Genomic DNA, 23,112 nt, shown 5'->3' on the forward strand with positions numbered 1-23,112 from the left:
GGGGCCACCCATCCGCCTCCCAGTCAGATAAGGATGACAGAGTGCATGCTAAACCAATGCGAGAGGCGGCGCCTTTGTATGTTCCTCCTAAGGGAGCAGGGACTAGCTCGGATATTAACTCCGCCGATGCAAGGGGATATTTCGTATATAATTGGGTTTACACTCCATGGCATAGGGCCGATGTTATGGCACTAAAGAATGCGTTGCCTGACCCCCGCAAGAATCCAGCGGCCTTCTATGAAGAAGTCGAGGGGGCCTTGAATTCTTGCATTATGACCTTAGCGGATATAGACCTGTTCTTTGGCCTTATCCTACCGCCGGATACGTGGCGCTCTGTCCGAAAGATAGATGATGCGGTTGCCTTCAAGGCCCGGTGGTCTGACCTTGAGGATGAGGATAGGGAACGGAAGCCCGCACAGAAACCACCCCAGAATATTTTAGATCTCCCTGCGGCTATTGTGGCTAAGTTGAAGACGATTATCCCCCCTAAAAAGATTGACTGGAATATGTTAACTGCATGTAAGCAGAAAGTTGACGAGTCAGTTGCGGACTTCTTTACGCGCTTTGAGGAGACGTTTCATGATTTTAGTGGCCAGTCGCTTACTGACGACACGGGCCGCCACCTTTTCGCGGACAAATATGTGGCTAATCTGCTACCGGCAGTTGCGGCCCGGTTAAAAGCGAGTGAAAGTTCTTGGGCCTCCGCGACACCGACGGCCCTTCTGACCATCGCTCAGTATTATGAGCGTCAGGAGCACGAGGCGAAGGGCCAGGAGGAGAAGAAATCGAAAGATCTCAAAACCAAGGTGATGTTAGCACAAGTATATGGCCCGCCCCGACGGGGTAATAATAATAGAGGAAGGGGCGGATCTTATGGTCCCCCTTCGGGCCGATCTGATTTGAATAGGAACCAGTGTGCGTACTGCAAGCAGTTGGGCCATTGGGCCAGGGATTGCCCAGCGTTGCGTGCTTCGCGTCAGGGGCACACTCCGGGTGGCCCGAGAGGTAGAGGGGGCTTCTCGAACTTTAGAGGGAATTCTAACGATAATGTCCGTTTCGATACTGCCGGGCGGCACCGAGATGGCTCAAATGTTTTTGATCGCCAGCACCAGTATCATGTATCGGACATCGATCAATCGGGATATCATGATTCTCAGCATGCATAGGAATGCGTTGGATGGGGGTCCGAATCAGTTGAGGTGCCGGTCGATCAGACGGGTCCTTATGTATCGGCTGAGGTTTTAGGTTCTACTGATCAGTTCCTAGTGGATACAGGAGCGACACGTAGTGCATTGTCTAGGTACTTGGTTCCGGGGGCTCCCCCATCCGGCTCAATAGTTACATCGGTAGGGTTTGACGGTACACTCTCCCGAAGCCCTCTTTCACAGCCCCTTACATTTAAGGTTGATTCTTTTTCTGCGCCCTGTCCGTTTTTGCTTGCTCCGTATACACCGGATAACATTATGGGCCTTGATATGTTAAAGTATTTTAGGGCTACAATCCGCTGCTCCCCTGAGGGTGTGAGGGTGATCTTAAATGACAACTATCCCAGGTCTGGGCGGATGTGTACGATATCAGAGGATGCGTTGTTGGCTACCCTCCCCCGAGCTTTATGGGCGACTTCGGACACAGATGTGGGACAAATGGTGATTCCTCCGGTCCACATTAGTGTCCAGGAGGGGGCGGTGCTACCACGCCTCCCGCAGTATCGTATTTCCCAGGAGGGCGAGGAAGCTCTCATACAGATTGTGCAAGATTTGATCGCAGTAGGGGTAGTGGAAGAAGTTCCCTACAATATCTGTAACAGTCCGATTCTCCCTATTCTGAAAAAGGATACGGATGCAAAGGTCTATCGGTTCATAATTGATTTGAGGGAGGTAAACAAGATCGTGATACCTCAGTACCCGGTGGTTTCCGATATCACGACGTTGCTTACCTTGGTCCCGCCTACGGCGACCATGTTTTCCGTGATTGATTTGAAGAATGCCTTCTTTTCCATTCCCATTCACCCTGATAGCCGATTTCTTTTTGGGTTCACATTAAATAATAGATCTTATCGTTTTTGTAGAATTCCCCAAGGCTACACAGAAAGCCCTAGTATTTACAGTCAGGCTTTGAAACGACAGTTGGATTCCTTTGTTTTACTCGAGGGGGTCGCCCTCATTCAATATGTCGATGACATCCTGTTGGCGGCTGACACCCTGGAGTTGTGTGAGAAAAGCACGTTATCCTTACTTTCCTTTTTAGCATCCCACAATCACAAGGTCTCTAGGAAGAAATTGCAATTCTGTAGACCAAAGGTGACTTATTTAGGTCACCTTTTGTCTAAGGAGGGGCGTGCACTCACACCAGATCGTATCCAAGTAATTTTGGACACACCGAGACCATCCACGCAGAAGGATGTGCGTGCATTTTTGGGCCTTGTTTCTTTTTGTAGACAGTGGATATTGGGGTTTTCACACATAGCTAAGCCATTACTAGCTCTTTTGACAAAGGACACGCCTATCCCGATCCCTTGGTCAGATGAGTGTGATGCTGCTTTTCAGCGACTGCGACAGGCCCTTTGTTCAGCACCAGTGTTAGGAACCCCTGATTATACAAAACCCTTTTCGTTGTATGTGCATGAGAAAGATGGATGTGCATTGTCAGTCTTAGTACAGATGCACGGCGACAAGCAGCGCCCTTGTGCATACTTTTCGGCTGTGCTTGATCCTGTCGCCCGAGCATTACCAGGGTGTTTTCGCTCGGTAGCGGCGACAGCTGTGTCAATACGCCAAAGTGAAGGAATTGTGTTGTCCCATAAATTGTTGGTGTTAGTTCCCCATGCTGTGGATGCCCTGCTTAATCAAACTAAGACGCAGCATTTGACCAGTGCCCGTTTAACGGGATATGAGCAGACGCTTTTGGCTCCTCATATTACGTTGAAAAGGTGCGTGACATTAAACCCGGCCACATTGTTGCCATACCCCGAGACCCAGCCTGAGGCGCAGAAAGCGCATGATTGTATTCTTGTGACTGAGGAACAAACAAAGGGTCGTATTGATCTCCAGGATACGCCCTTTTCAGAGGTAGATGGAGAGTTGTGGGTAGACGGATCATGCCTGAAGCTACCAGATGGTACGACTTCAGCAGCGTATGCAATTACCACATTACACACGATAGTGGAGACAGCACGCATACCACAGAAATCAGCTCAAGCAGCGGAACTGATAGCCTTAACACGAGCATGTGAGCTCAGTACAGGATTGTGTGTGAATGTTTACACAGATAGACGCTATGCCTTCGGAGTAGCGCACGATTTCGGCCTACTCTGGAAGGAGAGAGGGTTCTTAACGTCACATGGGGTACAGATAATGCATGGGGAGTTAGTCCACAACCTCTTAACCGCATTGACATACCCGAAGAAAATTGCCATTGTTAAGTGTAGTGCCCATAGGAAAGTAGTTGATAAAGTTGGAGAAGGGAATGCGTTAGCGGATCGAGTAGCACGGGAGACCGCGATGCAGCCTGGCGCTACTGCCATGTATGTAGTAAAGTCACAGGTGGAAAGATGGCGAGATGCGAAGGAAGAAGTGCGAGAAATACAGAGGACCGCTTCTGACAAAGAGCGGGAACGATGGGCTAGCGAAGGGGAACTGGATGATGAGGGCTGTTGGAGAAATAAGCAGATGGATAGATGGAAATTACCCACGGCCTTTGTACAACCTATGGTTCAGATGGCACATGGGCTAGCACATGTTGGAGCTTCCGCAATTGTGAAATTGCTTACCCAAGTATGGGAGCATCCAGAGATTGCTAGCACAGCAAAGAGGGTGGTGCAGACCTGTATGATCTGCCTGAGGTATAACCCAGGGAAAGGCACTCGAACTCCAGCAGGAGGATTTGCGACGCCCACTGCACCCTTTGAGGTTCTGCAGATGGACTACATCCAGTTTGAGCGCTGTAACAATTTGAAGTATGTTCTAGTAGTGGTTTGCGCTTTCAGTAAGTGGGTTGAAGCGTACCCTACGAAAGATAATACTGCAATGACTACTGCGAAGCTACTGCTAAAAGAGTTTTTCCCTCGATATGGCGTCTGTAGACTTCTGTGGAGTGATAATGGCCCTCACTTTGTAGCGGATGTTATAAAATATGTCTTGAAGGGCCTAGGCATCACCCAGAAGTTCCACGCCGTATTCCACCCCCAGTCTGCAGGACTAGTCGAGAAGTATAATGGTACACTGAAGCTTAAGATCGCCAAAATCCAAGCTTCAACATCTTTGACTTGGCCAGACGCCCTGCCACTGGCGTTATTGTCAATTAGGTCGGTGCCACACTCTCGAACTGGCCTTACGCCATATGAAGTTGTATTTGGACGCCCAATGAATATTTGGGGTCCACCGAGGCCTAAGGCTGTGTATGATGTACCTTGTGTAATGATGAGCGATTATCTGGCACAGTTAACGGATAATTTGGTTTCTATTCATCAACAGGTCCGAGAGGCGCTCCCTGATCGGTCTACCGGCGAAGGGCATGGTCTCCGACCTGGCGACCATGTGATGGTGAAGGTCTTCGACAGAACGAACAGTTTGGAGCCGAGATGGGTCGGACCTGAGCAGGTTCTCCTTGCAACAAGGACGGCAGTGCGAGTCTCGAACAGGAAGAATTGGATCCATTCCTTACACTGTCGAAAGGTACCGCCCGGATTGGTGGAGTCTGCCGTGCTGACCGATCAACGAGAAATCCTAGCAGCAGAGACAGGCCGTGCTGCGGAGCCAAACGACACTGAGGAGCTCTTTCCGGACCACGCGACTTCTGGAGGAAGGCGATATCATCTGCAACCAAGGAAGTGAGGTTTCCAGTACCGGGACATACTGTCAGAACGGCCCTTGGGTTAGTGAAACGGAGAGCCGATGAGGCAAGGGGGGGGGATCAGCCCTGCATTAGTGTAGCGACACCCGTCTTGGCCCGCTGGTGAAGAAATCAACCGCTGCCCAAGGGGAAGAGTTCTGACAGACTTTTTAGTTTCAGGAAGATATCAGGGTATTGTTTCTTTTGACATGGAGAAGAAGAAAATCCTTTGTGCGTTGGGGTTCATGCTAACAGTAGCTATCGTTGGTATAACCACATGGTTTGTGGAGGAGGCAACTCCAGCTCGAAAGACACTTGTGTTGACGACTCCAGTGCCTGCGGAGCACTACTTTTATACATTGCCATATCAAGAGTTAAAGCATCGACAATCCTATTTGAATAACACTTTCATTCAGATGCTGCATCACACCCACGTTGCTACGAACGCTACGAACTGTTGGATATGTGGGATGATGCCAGCCCATCAGAAGAAAGGAGGTACGCCATTCATACCACTTCCTTTCTCTCATAATGGCTCTTGTAGAGCATGGTACACTTTGCTGTTTGCCACTCGGAAACCGACAGTGGGACGATTGCTTTTCAGACTCAATAAAGAATGTCATCAAGATAAAAATGGATATCCACAAGCAAATGGGACAATTTGGGAATGGGAAGAGTACCGACCGGACAATGAATCCATTCCCTATATCTTCACGAACACAAGAGACACTGTGGGGAAGGACAAATTCGTAATCCAAGTAGCACAAGCTCAAGCGGACCTGTGTGTCCAGAGTGTGGGTTTTATCCCGGTTGGTGTCAGTGATTGCATAACCGTATTAAACATCGACGGGTTAAATAACAGTACCTTCCTAGCGTCCCATAATACCTATTTTGTATGTGGAAATAAAGGTTATTACCGTTTGCCGGCTGGGTGGTCTGGGGTATGCTATGTATCATTCCTATTACCTCCTGTATTCCTAGCACCCGCGTCATATCATAAGGATTTAAAACTGTTGAATAATGTGACTGTAAATAGATATAAACGTACTCTATCAATTGATGATGTGGATCAAACAGATACAAGCTTGCAACAGTATATTGATTTTAACTTAGGACTGTTTTTCTTTGTTGGAGCTGCTTTGAATAGTAGGAAGATCCGAAGATTAACAAGAGTGGTAGAAGCTGTGACCAATCAGACTGCCGCTGCTCTTGGGAATCTTACGGAAGAGTTACAAATAACCAGGATTGTTGCGTTGCAGAATCGTATGGTGTTAGATGTAATGCTAGCTGATCGAGGAGGAGCCTGTAAAATTATTGGAAGTAGCTGCTGTGTGTTCATCCCTGATCATACGCCATCCGTCTATAATGCCATTAACAAGCTGCATAAAATAGCAGCTGAAATCCACACAGAAAATGGCACTTGGTCCTTTTCTGGATGGTTTTGGGCGTTGGTTACTGCCTGGGGATGGAAGGTCTTAACTGGTCTCTGCATTATTATAGCAGTTCTGTTCCTTTTCTGTATGTGTATTCAATGTGGACCATTGTGCTGTTCCGTATGCATTTCATTCTGCATTCCAGATAAGAAAGCTATTGCCGATGTTGCTCGCCAGAAGGGTCTAGCTAAAGAGGTTAAGGGAATGATGATAATTGATATATATGATGATTATTCTTGGAAACCGGATGTCTTCAGTAAATGCTGAAAGGGTCGTCTGTTGTAAATTAAGGCAGAATGTGATTAAGCATTTACTGAAAACATTAATGCTTTCCCTTGCGATCATGTTTTCTTCGTTATGTTGACCGAAGTCCGGACTCCATTTTGTATTGACATGCTGCCACGTGTTCGTCACGAGGAGAGTCCGACCTCTGTGTTAGTTGCTCTTGTAATCTGCCTAGCAACAGTTTATAAATAGCTCCCTCTTGTCCATCTGGCGCATGCCCAGACTTGACCACATCTGTTATAATTAGCCTTGCTTGACCATGTGTTTCGCGGGCTCAAGGAGCGTGTTGGCTCCGCCCATGTATTGATTCAGTATCGAGAATGACCATAAATGGTAATGTTCTTCGGCCTTACGTTGTATCCACCCACTATGAGCCCCTCTGTTGTGTATAAAAGGGGACTGTGTACGAATGTTCTTTGTGCTACTCCAGGCAATACTGAAGAGTGTTGTGTGGATTGTAGGACCACCCTTAAGGGTTAATAAACGTTGTCTTTGTACTTTGCAGTTTCCGTGCCAACTTCCTTATAGATTCCGTTACAGGAGAGCGAACCCTTGTTTTTGCGGGCCTAGCTGGGGCCTGTATTCATCAAGGTGACCCGGGTAGAGGCCGAGATTGCAGAACTGGAGGGTGACCTGGGGAGCGGGGTAACAGACGCCAAGTTGCATGTTCTACACCTAAAGCAGGCGGCCTATCGGGCCCTCGTCACGGAGGCGGCCAGGGGCCTCAGTAGAGAGCAGCAGGGGCGATTGTATGATGTGGGGGATAAGGCTGGCAAATTGATTGCGTGGTTGGATAAGAGGGAGAGAGCGAGCCGCGTGGTGCCTTTGATTGAGAGTGTTGATGGTGCGTGTGTCACCGAGCCGGAAGCCATTGTCTCCTGCTTCGCGGATTATTTCCGCGAAGTCTACTCCCCGGTTTCCCCCTGCTCGGAGGAAGATTCCCACGCCCTGCTTCGGGACATCGCACTGCCCTCCCTAACGGTGGAGGACAGGGATTCGCTGGACGCCCCTCCCACCTCGGACGAAATTGCCTTGGCTATTCGCTCGGTTGCATCCGGCAAGGCCATGGGCCCCAATGGTATTCCCATTGAGCTCTACAAGCTACGCCCGGATGTGTTGGCGCCCCACCTGCGCGCGATGTTCCTGGCGGCCCACTCGCAGGGTTCCCTCCCGCCGGACCAGCGCCTGGCCACAATTGTGGTGATCCACAAGGAGGGGAAGCCCCGTGAACGGGTCACATCCTATAGGCCGATTTCGCTTTTGAACGCGGAGCCCAAAATCCTTGCCAAGGTGTTGGCCAACCGGTTGGTTGGCGTGGTGGGCGACCTGGTCCACCAAGACCAATCTGGCTTTATACCGCACCGCAACACGGCGCTCAATCTGCGGCGCTTGCACGGGGTGCTCGCGCGTGTCCCATTTGTGCGGGAGCCGGCCATCTTGGCGTCCTTGGACGCCACCATGGCGTTTGATACGCTTGAATGGCCATACATCTGGGCGATGCTGGCGAAATTCGGGTTCGGCCCGGGTTTCATTAGCTGGGTCAAATTGTTATATTCGGGCCCATTGGCGCAGGTGGTAGTGAATGGGCGAGTCTCGGCCCCATTCGCGCTGGGGAGGGGTACGCGACAGGGTTGCCCCCTGTCGCCTCTCCTGTTTGCCCTGGCCCTGGAGCCCCTGGCGGAGTGGCTGCGGTGGCACCCTTCTATCCGTGGTCTCCGCTGGACCCCCGAGCATGAGGACCGTGTGTCCCTCTACGCTGACGACATCCTTCTGTATCTCGCCTCCCCGCGTAAGTCACTGATCGTCCTGGTTGATGTTTTGCGCTCATTCGGTCGCAACTCAGGCCTGGTCATCAACTGGGCGAAATCCTGTGTCTATGTGCTTTCCGGGGAGGCTCCGGCCCTACCACGGGACTGTCCGATCCAGATTGCCTCCCAAGGTTTTCGGTACCTGGGTATCTATATCACACTTGACCCGGAGGCCCGCTATGAGCGGAATTTGCTGCCCCCCCTCCAGCGCTTGAGGGAGGACGTGGTGCGCTGGCGGCGTCTGCCGCTCTCGCCGCTCGGCCGAGCGGCTTTGTTCAAAATGATGTCCCTGCCGCGATTCCTCTACGCCCTCCAGAATACTATGGACTTGGTCCCGGCACGCTATTTCCGTGAGGTGGAGGGCCTCCAGCGGCGCCTGTTCTGGGACGGGAGGCCGCGCATTGCTCTGGCTAAATTGACGCTCCCGTGGTACGATGGGGGGGTCGCCCTCCCGGACATTAAACGGTATTACTGGGCCTCCCAACTAGCTGCAATTAATCATGGCCTTTATGGGCCCGCCTTGAACCCGGCATTTGAGATGGATAAAATGCTCCTACCCGGTGGCGATTACAATCGCGCGCTCTACTCTGGCGCGCCCGACTCCCGTTTGACGGGACCGACGCGTGTTATGGTGCGTGTCTGGCACGCGGCTAATGCAGCTATGGGGTGGAAGGACCGTTTGACCCGGGCGTCACCGCTGTATGCGTCTGAGAGGTTGGGCTCCCTCTGGACGTCGAAGGGCTTCGAGAAGTGGGACACGATCGGAATCAGCACGGTGGGAGATCTCTGGACGAGGGGGGGATTCAAAACTTTTGAGACGCTGCAGGCGGAGTTTCAGCTGCAGGGCAGTGAGTACTTTCGGTACCTACAAGTCCGCCATGCGCTGGGCTCCGTCTTCCCGGACGTCGCATCCATTCCGGAGTCTTCCCCCCTGGAGGACAGAGTGCTGGACGGCCATGTACCGGACAGCACGATCTCCCTCATATACAAAAAACTGATCAACGATAGATCGTGCCTGCTGACTAGTCTCCGCGAGGCCTGGGTTGCCGACGGGCTGGAGCTGGACGACGAGGATTGGATTTCCGCGGTGGCCTCTCCGAAAGAGGTGGCCATCCCGGCTCGCCTTCGTTTCGTCCAGCTCAAGATCCTTCACCGGGTTTATGTGACGGGGCCAAGGCTTCTGCGTATGGGTTTTGCTGGTGACGGACTGTGTAAGCGTGGCTGTGGTGCGCTGGCGACTTTCATGCATATACTGTGGGAGTGCCCGAAGGTGGAGCGATTCTGGCGTGGTGTGCATGAGGTCCTGCGTGTGGTTACGCGTGTAGCGCTGCTGCCTGAAGCGAGGAGATGCTTGCTGAATGTATGGGAACCGAATGACTATTCGGTCCCGCAGACGCGGTGGGTGACTCTGGGATACATGATAGCTAAGCGTGACATTGCTCAATTGTGGGGATCCCAGAGGCCCCCTGCGGTGTCGGCCTGGGAAGAGCATATGGATTGGTGTATGTTTCGTGAAAAGGTGGTGTATGTGGCGAGGGGTAAGCCTGGGGCGTGGGTGAAACTCTGGGGCCCCTGGAACGCCTACCGCGGGGGTATTTGTGAGCCACCACTGCTACCGGCTGCCTCGCCTGCTCCGTCTCCCTAGACGGCCCCCCTCCCTCGGCCGCGGGCGCGCGGTCCCCCAGTCCCTGGCCTGCTCCCATTCCCCTCCTCAGAGTTCTGCTGCTGGTTTGGATCCCCCATATATGGAGCACGTGCTGTCACTTTGGATCTCGGGTTGCCTTGCGGGTGTGGTTTTTTGGTGTTGTTTTGTTTCAAGAAAAGGGAACCGTACTGTGGGCTTGGAGCTGTGTGGCCTGCACCATTGATTACTCCTGTTTCACTGCTCTGCACTGCCGAGAGACTTTCACTGTATGTATGCAATATGCTTTTGTCATTCTAGCGGCCGGCCGGGTGGTTGTAGGCCCATACCTGTAACTTTTACAACCTGCAATAAACGGTTTCAAAAAAAAAAAAAAAAAAGAAAGCCTCATGGTTCACCGACGGATCTCAAAGACTCCAAGAAATCCTGCCGTACCCTCGAAAAAGCCTGGCGCCACGACCAGTCAACAGAAAACATGACAGCCCTCAAGAACGCCATCCGCAAACACCACCAGCTGATCCGCACCACTAAAAGGACATCATTCAGAGACCGACTGGACAACAACACCCACAACAGCAAAGAACTCTTCAGCATGGTCAAAGAGCTCTCCAACCCCAGCGCCAGCAACAACGACATCACTACATCGCAAGAACTCTGCGACTCACTCGCCACGTTCTTCCACCGCAAGATCGCAGATATACACGACAGCTTCGGCGCTCAGACTACATACCCAGCCACCGAACCAACGCCCCCCACCACCACCCTGTGCACCTGGAACCCCGTCAGCACGGAAGACACCACCCTCATGATGAACACCATCCACTCCGGCTCCCCAGCCGACCCCTGCCCACACCACATCTTCAACAAAGCCGACTCCATCATCGCACCCCATCTCCGGGACATCATTAACAACTCCTTCACATCCGCCACATTCCCGGAGAGCTGGAAGCATGCAGAGATCAGCGCCCTCCTGAAGAAACCCACCGCGGACCCCACAGACCTCAAGAACTTCCGTCCCATCTCGCTCCTCCCCTTCCCCGCTAAAGTCATCGAGAAAACCGTCAACAAACAGCTGACCACCTTCCTCGAGACGAACGGCTCCCTCGACCCATCGCAGTCCGGATTCCGAGCGAACCACTGCACCGAGACCGCCCTCATCGCAGCCACCGACGACATCAGGACCCTGCTCAACAACGGTGAAACTGCCGTCCTCATCCTCCTCGACTTGTCGGCCGCATTCGACACTGTCTGCCATCGCACCCTGACCACCCGCCTCCACCACGCCGGGATCCAAGGGAAGGCCCTGGAATGGATCACCTCCTTCCTCTCCGACAGAACTCAGAGAGTCCGTCTCCCGCCCTTCCGCGCAGCGGCCACCAAGATCATCTGCGGCGTACCCCAAGGATCCTCGCTCAGCCCCACCCTCTTCAATATCTACATGAACCCCCTCGCAGCCATCGCACGCAAACACAACCTTAACATCATCTCCTACGCCGACGACACCCAACTGATCCTCTCCCTCACCAACGACCCCGCCAGAGCAAGCTTCCAGGAAGGAATGAAAGATGTCGCGGAATGGATGAATCTCAGCAGTCTGAAGCTGAACTCAGACAAAACGGAAGTCCTGATCCTCGGACCATCCCCCTCCGCCTGCGACGACTCCTGGTGGCCCCCTGCTCTGGGCACCGCCCCCAAGCCCACGGACCACGCACGCAACCTGGGTTTCACCCTTGACTCCTCCCTCACGATGACCAAGCAAGTCAACGCCGTTACATCTTCCTGCTTCAACACCCTCCGCATGCTCCGAAAGATCTTCTGGTGGATCCCCACTGGAACCAGGAAAACAGTCACCCAGGCCCTCGCCACCAGCCGACTAGACTACGGGAACGCCCTCTACGCTGGGACCACCGCCAAACTACAGCAAAGACTCCAGCACATTCAGAACGCAGCTGCACGACTCATCCTGGACATTCCCCGACACAGCCACATCTCTGCTCACCTGAGAGACCTGTACTGGCTCCCCGTCAGCAAGAGGATCACCTTCAGACTCCTCACCCACGCACACAAGGCTCTCCACGACGCGGGCCCCGAATACCTCAATACCCGCCTCACGTTCTACACACCTACCCGCCAGCTCCGCTCCACCAGCCTCGCCATCATCCCACGGATTCGCAGAACCACCACCGGAGGAAGATCTTTCTCCTACCTCGCGGCCAAGACGTGGAACTCCCTCCCCACCCCCCTTCGTCTGACCCAGGACCATCTCTCCTTCAGGAAGCACCTCAAGACCTGGCTTTTCGAGCAGTAGCGGCACCCACCTCCCAGCGCCTTGAGACCCTCGCGGGTGAGTAGCACGCTATACAAATGTCCTGATTGATTGACACTTTAAGTCAATGTACCTTTAGATGCGATACGCAGGGCAACGAAAGCGTTGCAACGAAAGAAATAAAGACGTGAAGATCTTCCTGATGCGGCAGACTTCTCCGATGTTGCGAGAGATCTCGGCTCGATGCGTCAGCTGCAGCGGCGACACCCTTGTCCAGTGATGCGACGACAACGGCTTTGGCGGCGACAATCTTCTCCGACGTTGCGAGATGCTTCCGCTTGATGCGACAACTGCAGCGGCGACACCCTTGTTCCGTGATGCGACGACAGCAGCTCCGACGGAGGCACGCTTCTCCGTGGATGCGAGGCGCTTTTCTTGATGCGGTGCAATACGACAGCTACAGCGGCGACATCCAAGATGCGATGGCAGCAGCAGCGACGGCGACACGCTTCTTCCTCGATGCGAGACACTTCTTGTGATGCGGTGCAATGCAACAGCCCAACGGCTGCGAAGGCGACACGCTTCTTCGGCGTTGCGAGACACTTCTCTCTATGCTGTGCAATATGACAGCTACAGCGGCGACATCCAAGATGCAACGGCAGCAGCGACATGTTTCTTCCTCTTGAGTCGCGCTTCCAGCTCCTTGCAACACGCAGTCCCTCAGAAGGCCCAAAACAGCAGCAGGCACTTCCAAAGAACACTTGGGGAGCTGGTGGTTGAAGTCTGTTGTCCCTGAGACTTCAGCAGGAGGCAAGCTCTTCTCTCAAGCCCTTGGAGATCCTTATAAGTTGAAATAAGCACGCAAAGTCTCTTCTCCTTCCTTTGTCAGTCAGGCAAACCACTGCAGGCCAATCCCCCAAGCAGCACTTCAGCTTAGGGATAGTCTCTCCTCAGTTTCTTCAGGTTCCGCTCCTCAGTAAAGGTTTCTTCTTGTTCCAAAAGTGATCTAAAGTTCTTGGGTTTGGGTCCCAATATTTATACCCAGTTTCTCTTTGTTCTCTGAAGGCAGAGAGGCGTTTGCCTAGTCCAAACCAGTTCTGGTCAGTCTTGGAGCACTTTGTTTACATGACTCATTCTTTCCTTTCAGAGTGCAGGGCAGAGACATCAGACGCACCACATGAGGTGGAGCCAACATTGTGGAGGGAAGGCACATCCCTATTCAGGTCCCAAGTGCAACTCCTCCCTCCCATCTACATGGAGATCTCTCTATTCAGCCCTGTGCTGACTCACCCTGTTTCCGGGAATTCCCCAGTCCTCTGGAATTCCCCAGCCCCTGTCACTCAAACTCCATACAAGGAATACACAACCTAGCAGAGGCAGGTTTGGATGGTTAGACAAGAAAATACCTACTTTCTAAAAGTGGTATTTTCAAACACAGAATGTTAAAACCAACTTCACTAAAAGATGTATTTTATCATTCTGAGTTCAGGCATACTAAACTCGAATTTCTACCATGTTCCCTGAGTCAGTTAGGATTATAAAATGTAATAATCAAACTGCTCATTCTGGCCTATGGGGAACAGGTAGCCTTGCAATAGTGAAACACGAAAATGGCTGTAATTCACTATTAGGACATGCCACACACACCAAGGAATGTCCTACCTTATACATACAATGCACCCTGCCCTTGGGCCTACCATAGGGGTGTCTGATATGAAGAAAAGGGAAGGTTTAGGGACTGGCAAGTGGGTGCACTTGCCCAATCAGCATGGCAGTACCAGACTGCACACAGGCTCTGCAATGGCAAGCCTTAGACACAATTTTACAGGCTGCTTCTGTGGGTGGCACAACCAGTGCTGCAAGCCCACCAGCAGCATTTGGATTACCAGCCCTGGGCACTCCTGGTGCACTGTACTAGGGTCTGACAGGTAAACCAAACCAACCAATCATGGAATCACTAATTCATACATCAATTTACAATAGGGAGAGCATATGCACTTTAGCACTGATCAGCAGTGGTAAAGTGCCCAGAGTCATAGAACCAACACAAACAGGTCAGACAAAATATAGGAGGAATGCAAAAAGTTCAGGGATGACCCTGCAAAAAGGGCCAAGTCCAACACCCATGATCAGTAGACTTTTGGGAAAAAAGTACTACAAATACTGAATGAAGTGGCTCCAGTGGCAGGAGGTGATGCACTCGAATATTGTATTTTGGGATTATGCACTAATCGTAAAAGCAGACGGTGCAGGCACGTTTCAGGATGCGCTGGAAATCTGCATTGCCCCCAACAGCACTGGGATGGCATAATGAGGTTGTTAGATGGGGCAGAGCCGAAAGCATGGAGGTCAAACGAGAAGAAAATAGAGGCCTACGCAAGAACCCCATTTCATTGGAATGGAATGGGATATTGGAACGGTTTACTGCCACCGAACCTTTACTGCACTGATGACTTAGTAAAACTAATAGGCTGTATAGCAAATATATGTGAGCAGATATATAACAGACCCTGTGTGTACCCAATTAGTGCCATGAAAACGTAAGCCTAAACAGTTCGACAAAGATACTTGCTGGGCTGAACTCATTGGGCCTGCCGCACTCCAACCTATGTTAATACAGCAGTGAGTCTGATTAGGGAGGGGGTGGGCCAGGGCAGTTATTATCTTATGGGTGGCAGGTCGGTACCATGTGTTATTTGTCCTTTTGTTTGTTTTGAATTACTACGACAATGGAGATATGTATATTGTATGTTCAGTTGACTGCCTGGACTTTTGTCCCGAAGTGTTAATGTATCTATTGCTAAAGACTTTAACCAAAGTATAACTGCGATAACACTGGCCATATATAAGTGATTCTGGCACTGATATTTGGTGTGCTTCTTTTGTTATGATTTACTGTTTGCGAAAATTAAAAAAATCTGTTTAAAAAAAAAAATGAACAGTGAATCAACACTTCATACCATCATGAAATCTTTAAGGTGACTCAGTATCTTTTTCTCCCTCGCACTCGGACGCATTTGTACCTCCAGATTTCCTTGAACTCCACCATTATCCTCAATCACCTCACTCACGCTAGAACTAAGTTCAACCCTTGGACACACATCTTCCCCATAATGTACCCACTCACATCTTCATCCTCAAGTTTAAAAGCACCTCAAAAAACCCTCAATAGATCAGATCAACAAGATGCACCTTTCTTCATGAAACAAAGTCTCCTCATGTGCACATACTGATCAACAGATATGTCAGGCATCTTCTTACTGTTGTTAAACCTGTTCCTAACCTGCGTCTGATAAGCTTCTACATTTTTTATCTGGAGATCAATCTTTGACCTTCCCCTTGCTTCCTTCCTATTCTTCAACCACCATGGTACAAGTTTTGAGGAAGGCTTTCTTCCCCTAAACACTTCAAATAGTACTCTGCCAGCCACTTAATGGGCGGTAATCCTGTATGATAACAACATAGTTTGAAGAGCATGCTTCCAGGATAACCCAGACTTTAATGCCAATTGAATAGTCTCCTTAATGACTCTATTGAAGTGTCCAACCTGGCCATTTCCTTCTGGATGGTACTAAGACACCCACACACGGGTGGTGTCACACATTTTCAAGAAAGACTGCATCTTACTTGACAAAAGTTGCACACCGTTATCTGAAACCAATGTTTCCAGAACAAATTATCTAGAAAAATATCTTCCAGGAAATCAATAACCACCTCTGTAGTAACATTAACTAACATACGTTTAGGGACTGGCAAGTGGGTGCACTTGCCCCCAATCAGCATGGCAGTACCAGACTGCACACAGGCTCCGCAATGGCAAGCCTTAGACACAATTTTACAGGCTGCTTCTGTGGGTGGCACAACCAGTGCTGCAAGCCCACCAGCAGCATTTGGATTACCAGCCCTGGGCACTCCTGGTGCACTGTACTAGGGTCTGACAGGTAAACCAAACCAACCAATCATGGAATCACTAATTCATACATCAATTTACAATAGGGAGAGCATATGCACTTTAGCACTGATCAGCAGTGGTAAAGTGCCCAGAGTCATAGAACCAACACAAACAGGTCAGACAAAATATAGGAGGAAGGCAAAAAGTTCAGGGATGACCCTGCAAAAAGGGCCAAGTCCAACACCCATGATCAGTACACTTTTGGGAAAAAAGTACTACAAATACTGAATGAAGTGGCTCCGGTGGCAGGAGGTGATGCACTCGAATATTGTATTTTGGGATTATGCACTAATCGTAAAAGCAGACGGTGCAGGCACGTAATCCTCTGGCCATTTGGTAGTCAATGAGCACAACGGCATACACCTCCTTGGACGGTAATGCGGCAAAAGGCCCCATCCAATCTGTTGCCAATTTCCGCCATGGTCCATCTGCCAATTATATGGTTTGTAAAGGTACAACTACAGGTTCAACAGCCTTATCACTTGACCTACAAGCACTACACCCTCTCACTCATCAATCCACCATACCATCCGGACCTGGCCATCAACATTTTTCTTTGACTTTTCTTCTCGTGCTTGACATCCCTCCATGGCCTTCATGTCCCAATTTGACAATGATCTCTCGTACCCCAATAGGAGGTGTAATCTTATCTCCTCTCATATTAACATAATTACAAACAGATAATTCCTCCTTCACTTTCCAGAACGTACAACATTCGCCTTGCTCTGATGGCCATCCTTTTGAAATATAATTTTTTTATGGCCAACAATGCTGCATCTTTCATCTCCTGCACCCATTTCACTTCTGACAACTCCAGACCATTTTTTATCTCCATGCCCTTGCCACACATCAAATACTCACAAGTAAACGCTACATCACATTCACTCTCATCCATTTCACAACGATTGCATGACATTGGGGGGGTTCTTTTGATTCTTGCATCGCTATTGCCAACGGTGGGCGAAATAGCCACCTATTGACGATATCAGGAACACTAGACCGCTGCGTCACCACCTCTAGGCCGCATTCATCAATTCACCACTGCAATGCTGATCACAGTGTGCAAAGCTACCTGTTGCCCAGGAACAATGATTACAACAATTGCTGGTATCCAGCTGTGGCTCCTCCCAAGTTGCTGCGTCACAAGCACAGCTGTGAGTTCTCCCACACTGCTGCGTCACACCGCTAGGCCGCGACTCCTTCCCCTCTGACCCGCCTCTGATCCTCTCTGCAAGGCTAAGCGCTGAACTGCCGGGAAACTACTCCGGCCATAACACCTCTTATGCCGCTGCTGGCTCCTGCACTTCTCCACCCCGGCCACACAGCCTCAGACACCTTAAACAGCAATTTGTGCAGGTTCTTATATTCCTATGCCACAACCACCACAGGACGCAGGGATCAACTGCCCCGTCAATATCACCGCCTCTGCCAACACCGCTCCCATCCTCGTTGCCATTGTTACGGCATGTGGACAATACTTTATTTCCATAAGATATGTTCAATTGGTAACGACAGTGCCAGCTTGCTCCCTGTTCATCCACTGGAATCCCCCCAGCATTCACATTCCATCCCCACATTCTTCCATTCCATTCCTAACATCCCACTCTTCTCCAACTCTTGTACAGACTGGTACCACTTTCTGTAAACAGAAGTCACCACCCAAGAGTGGGGAAGGCAAAAATGGGCTACAGTTTAATTTTATTGTTTCATCACTAATCTCCCACATTGCTAAAAAACAAATACAAATCTTTAGCTCTTGTTTCACTACCACTCTTCCCAGAACTTCTTCAACCTATGAGGCTGATCTGACCTTGGCTTGGGATCTAACTGAAGGAGATATCCCATGCCTCCTTGCCCATGCTATCATAAGACAAGAAATTGATGCTATTTTTGTCCTCGTTTCCTTTCTTTTCATCAGCTCCTGTCCTGGGGCCTGCTTAGTGCAGAGCTGCAGCTTACTTGTGGAGCTAACCCCAAGAGCAGAGAATAACTTTAGGGAACAGAATATTTTCTATGACTTGGCCATCAATGTCTTTTCCATACTATTTTTATATGTGATGCTTCGTTTTCCCACTACAGGCATGGACTTTGAGGTTAAATGTCAGGAGAAAAGTTAAAATAAAATCATCACTAAGAGATGAACAGTTACTAGTAAGCATAGTATATGTTAGCACTTGAAAGCTATCCAGAATCGGAAGCACAGCATTACTTAGTCTACTGTCTGACTCTATTAGCTCCACTGTAGGGAGCCACTGCCACCATATACTCTGCCTATTCTCGCTCTCCAGTTAGTGTCTGTGGAAGACTCACAGTCAAAGGATACTAATCTTGTAGAAGTACTAACCATCACTCAGTCTGATACAGTCAGAAAGGCCACCATAGATCTGGCTATTCCACATAGAGAAAGACCAGTGGTGGACACCTTTGGTGCCTTCTTGCTTTTTCAGTGGTTCCGGTGATTGGTTTGGAATTTTGTTCATTTGGCACTGTATCATTTTATGGGCATGCATTTGTCTGCGTATTAATATAGAAAAAGGGGGGTCTGTGGATCTTACCTTTGAATTGATTTCCTGCCTTTCCCTACCGGATTAGGTTTCTTCTTCTTCATGTCAAGCTGAAAGATATTAAGAAAGAAACTGTATGGTGCTCAGGCAAATTGAATTAGCAGACTTCTTCTAGAGCCAGACTGTGGTACAATCCAGAATGAGTGAAGAGGAAAAATACTACATATCCTTCAAGAGAAAGTTCAAGAGTACACAAATCACCTTCCAGAAACCTACATCAGAACTTATAATCATAGACCCTAGGCATAGATTTAGGAGAAACAGTCTCCTCTGAGGAATGCTCAAAATGGATACTTCGACATGATGCTGTCAACACCCTGAAGTTTAAGTTTTAATAGGCACATCCAACAGGTACCCTGGGGTGAAGGGCGCATACAGAGACTCTAATATAGTTGGTAAAAGTTATGTCATTACAGTGGGGAGAGTTGTACAAATGAGCCAAACATCAGGGGTGTATGAACTACCTGAAGGGTCAGGCACGGTGCCAAGACTAAATTACCAGCTTTTGCTGTAGGTGCCTAACCTATCTAGAAATTCAAAGGCTATGCTAAAGGTCAGAGGGCAAGATTTTGATCAGAGGCACAGCTGGGTGTTAAAGATAAGTTATAATGACAACATTCATGAACTGCACTTTACAAGTGTACTCTGCACCTACCTTTCAGTCAGTTAGCTATGGTGAGACCTCTCTTTTTTGGTGCTAGTCTCGCTTCTAGCTCCTGTCACTCTCCAATTCTTTATTTATTCTGTGTCTCCTGTGGCCTTGCCCTCTATTTTCAGTTTCCTAAATTCTGCGCTCTATCCTCAGGCTCCTACCTTTTCTCTATTTCTTCAACTCGGTCTCTCTCTACCCTGCTGTTCTATTCCCCTGAGCCTCTCTGACGGTTCTTTTCTCAGCCTTTACTTTCCTTTTTTCAGTCTCACTTGCTTATCTTGCTCGTCAGTCTTTTGGTTCACCTATCTCTGTCTCCCCCTATATTTATGTCCTGAAATCCTCCTCTCTCCTTTACAGCTGCCTGCAGCCACCTCCACTCTACTCACCAAACTTCTGACTGCTCCTAATCCCACACAACCACTGAACTGTCACTATTTTATCTTAACCGCTATACTTCCTCTACATATTCTTCACTCTACGAAACAGGTTACTCTATTCAGTCTCTTCTCTATCCAGACGCCTCCTTTCTCATCAGCACTTTATCTCCCTCCTAGCAACCACTTTCTCTACTCTAGCCACTTCTTTCTCCTCAGCTTCCCGCCCCAAACAGATAAACTCACTGTTTTTTCAAGCCTAGACAAGATTAACCACTTTTTACCCCTCACCCGCGACTATTTCAATTGTCACCAATCTCTTTCCTTAGCCTTCCCTTTCTTCTCTCTCCCCTTTTTATTAGTCCTTTCATTCAGCCTTCCCTCTCCTGTTCCTCAACTACTCCCTCCTCGCCCGCCCCAGTTTCTCTCTTTTTTTCCTTTGTGCCTACCCTTCTTCTTCGCCTCGAATACTCTCCTCTCTCACCAGGTTCGCATCTCTCTTGGGCCGGTCCTCTCTAATTCTCAAACTTCACGTTCATTTCCCTCTCTTTCCATAACCTCCCTCGCTGTTTTATCAAAGCCCACTCACTCCTTAGGTGCCCCTCAGTCTCATGTCTCTCCTCGCCCTCTCGCTTTGTCAGCTGCTCTTCCTTCCCTCCCTGTATCTTCTGAGTCTAACTTTTTTCTTAAGACTCCTCCCTTACCTGGAAACTCGTTACTTCATTCCCTCTCTTTGATCTCCCTTTAATACTTTCTTTAGTGCTATCCCCTTACGGCTGCTATCACTGTGGACGTCCTCTTTCCACCTGTTTAGTGCTGTACTCCCCATTACTAGCAAAGCAGTGACGCTTCACTTGTAGCACGCGTCGCGAACCCACGTTGCGGAAAATTCAAACGATAACAAAACCGACCAATAAACAGCTGAGTTGCTCTGTCCTTGACCAACCAGACTAGCGTCTCTGGAGAGTGCTCGAGCTCTCAATTGGCGTCACCTTCTACCAATCAAACAGCGACCATTGTAATGATGCGCTCGGTGCTCTTCAGTTCGTTCCAAAAATTCACCAGATATCAGGAGACAGTGCATTGTTTTAGAATGGGGTTTACAACACCGGGTAGCAGACAGTGTCCTCTACGTTTCCCGTAGAAAAAAGAAATAGAATGTGTTGGCCTTTTCAGGACTGACATTTTCTCTCCTAAAACGTAAGACACACAATAATTTTAGTTATTGACCGTCAATTGGTTGCATTTATTTTTGTCACAACATTTATATTTTGGTGTTATTATGCACTAATACGTATTTTCCATTTCAGAATGTCGGTATTCAATTAAATAGAACTGTTTAATTTTATAAGGTAATGTAAAAACAGCGTTCGAAGTGCATTAAAAGAAGTATGGGAACTGTGATGATGGGGGTCAGTGAGCGTGGGAACGGGGTCAAAGGGATGGCTTAAAAACAATATAGTCTGTACTTTTTTTGGTCTTTCACCTCCAGGTGGCTACACTTAAAATAACGCGAATCTTAAATGAAAAATCAATAAAAAAAAGTTGTTAGTGGGAGATGCACTGTAGTACATTATGAAACCTCTTAGTTAATGCACAGAGGAGGTCTGTGTGTAACCAGAGAGCCACATTATTGAAACTTGGTTGGTGCAGTGGAGAATAGTGACTTGTGTAGGTTTAGTACTACGAGGTCAGTTTGTGACAGAAAGCACTGTGAATATGTAAGTCATTATTTTAAACCTGAATCACACATAGTATAAGATAGGGAAGTTTTTATTCTGTCACTTGTGCACCGTTTTTAAACTGTTTTAATGTACTTTTGTCACTTATAACTCCCGCTACACAAACCCACCTGTTATTCTGTGTCCCTCCTCGTTCCACCGCGGATTGTTCCGACTGAGTGGAGGGAGGTGACACCCACCGGAAGTGAACTGAGCAGTCCACTTCTGGAAACCAGTAGGAGGTTAGCAGTCTAGCTGCCCACCTCTCTATAAAATCACATGCCTGGACCGACGCGCAGCGGGCGTGCCGCTGACGCGCCGAACAAGCCCTTCCGCGCCTGCACGTCGCCAGGAGCAGGAACCTCTGCCTGTTCAGCCCCAAATTCTATTAACTTCACACATAGGATAGATGCTCGCCGCACCTACACAAGTCAGGAGCTGTTAAAGATTAAAAATGAGTACGCAAGCAGTAACACTGGGAACACCATATGCCCTACGGCCATAGAAGTAGTTGGACCCATCGCATGCCGATCTTGCAGATTCCAAAGCATGAAATACATAGACTCTCCTCAGGTCCCCCATAACACCGGCAGCTGGAACTGCTTTCTGGCTAATGTTAGATCGTTGCCAAAACACGCCACCAACATGTGGGATCTACTCACCTCCACTCGTCCTCACTTAGGGTTCCTGACAGAAACCTGGACGAAACCCAGCTCTAATCCCGCAATAGCGGTGGCCCTTCCAGAAGGATATCATATACAACAAGCATTTGCAATGCAATAGGTCTCGCATTTATAAGAGTTTGAGCTATTGGCATTGTAAAATTACAATGCCTTTTATTTATGTTTTGGTTTTAAAACAAATAAAAGGGATTGTCATTTACAATGTCAGTAGCATAAACTCGCATAAAAGCAGTGTGTGGAGTGCAGCAGTGTGCGGCGTGCAGCAGTGTGCGGCGTGCAGCAGTGTGAGGCGTGCAGCAGTGTGCGGCGTGCAGCAGTGTGCTGCGTGCAGCAGTGTGCTGCGTGCAGCAGCTGCGTGCAGCATGGAGCAGTGAGTAATGCAGCAGTGTGCAGCAGTGTGGCGTGCAGCAGTGTGCGGCGTGCAGCAGTGTGCGGCGTGCAGCAGTGTGTGCCGTGCAGCAGTGTGTGCCGTGCAGCAGTGTGTGGCGTGCAGCAGTGTGCGGCGTGCAGCAGTGTGCGGCGTGCAGCAGTGTGCGGCGTGTAGCAGTGTGAGGCGTGCAGCAGTGTGTAATGCAGCAGTGTGTAATGCAGCAGTGTGCGCAGCAGTGTGTGGCGTGCGGTAGTGTGCGGCGTGCAGCAGTGTGCTGCGTGCAGCAGTGTGTGGCGTGCAGCAGTGTGTGGCATGCAGCGGCATGCAGCAGTGTGTGGCGTGCAGCAGCGTGCGGCGTGCAGCAGCGTGCAGCGTGAGGCGTGCAGCAGTGTGAGGCGTGCAGCAGTGTGCGGCGTGCAGCAGTGTGCGGAGTGCAGCAGTGTGAGGCGTGCAGCAGTGTGTGGCGTGCAGCAGTGTGTGGCGTGCAGCAGTGTGTGGCGGCAGTGTGAGGCGTGCAGCAGTGTGTGGCGTG

General features: G+C 49.7%; 1 protein-coding gene across 1 annotated transcript in view; it reads right to left on the reverse strand.

Moving 5' to 3' along the window:
* LOC146784243 (uncharacterized) overlaps positions 1 to 19,665 on the reverse strand; it is a 447,745-nt gene extending 428,080 nt beyond the window's left edge. The window contains exons 1-2 of the mRNA XM_085634738.1: positions 19,436 to 19,665; positions 18,772 to 18,830 (exon numbers count right to left, since the gene is read on the reverse strand). The gene's annotated coding sequence lies outside the window, so the exon portion shown is untranslated. The remainder of the gene's footprint in view (positions 1 to 18,771; positions 18,831 to 19,435) is intronic.
* Between the last annotated feature and the right edge of the window lie 3,447 nt (positions 19,666 to 23,112).

This window comes from Triturus cristatus, chromosome 11 (genome assembly GCF_964204655.1).
Source record: "Triturus cristatus chromosome 11, aTriCri1.1, whole genome shotgun sequence".
Classification (NCBI taxonomy): domain Eukaryota; kingdom Metazoa; phylum Chordata; class Amphibia; order Caudata; family Salamandridae; genus Triturus; species Triturus cristatus.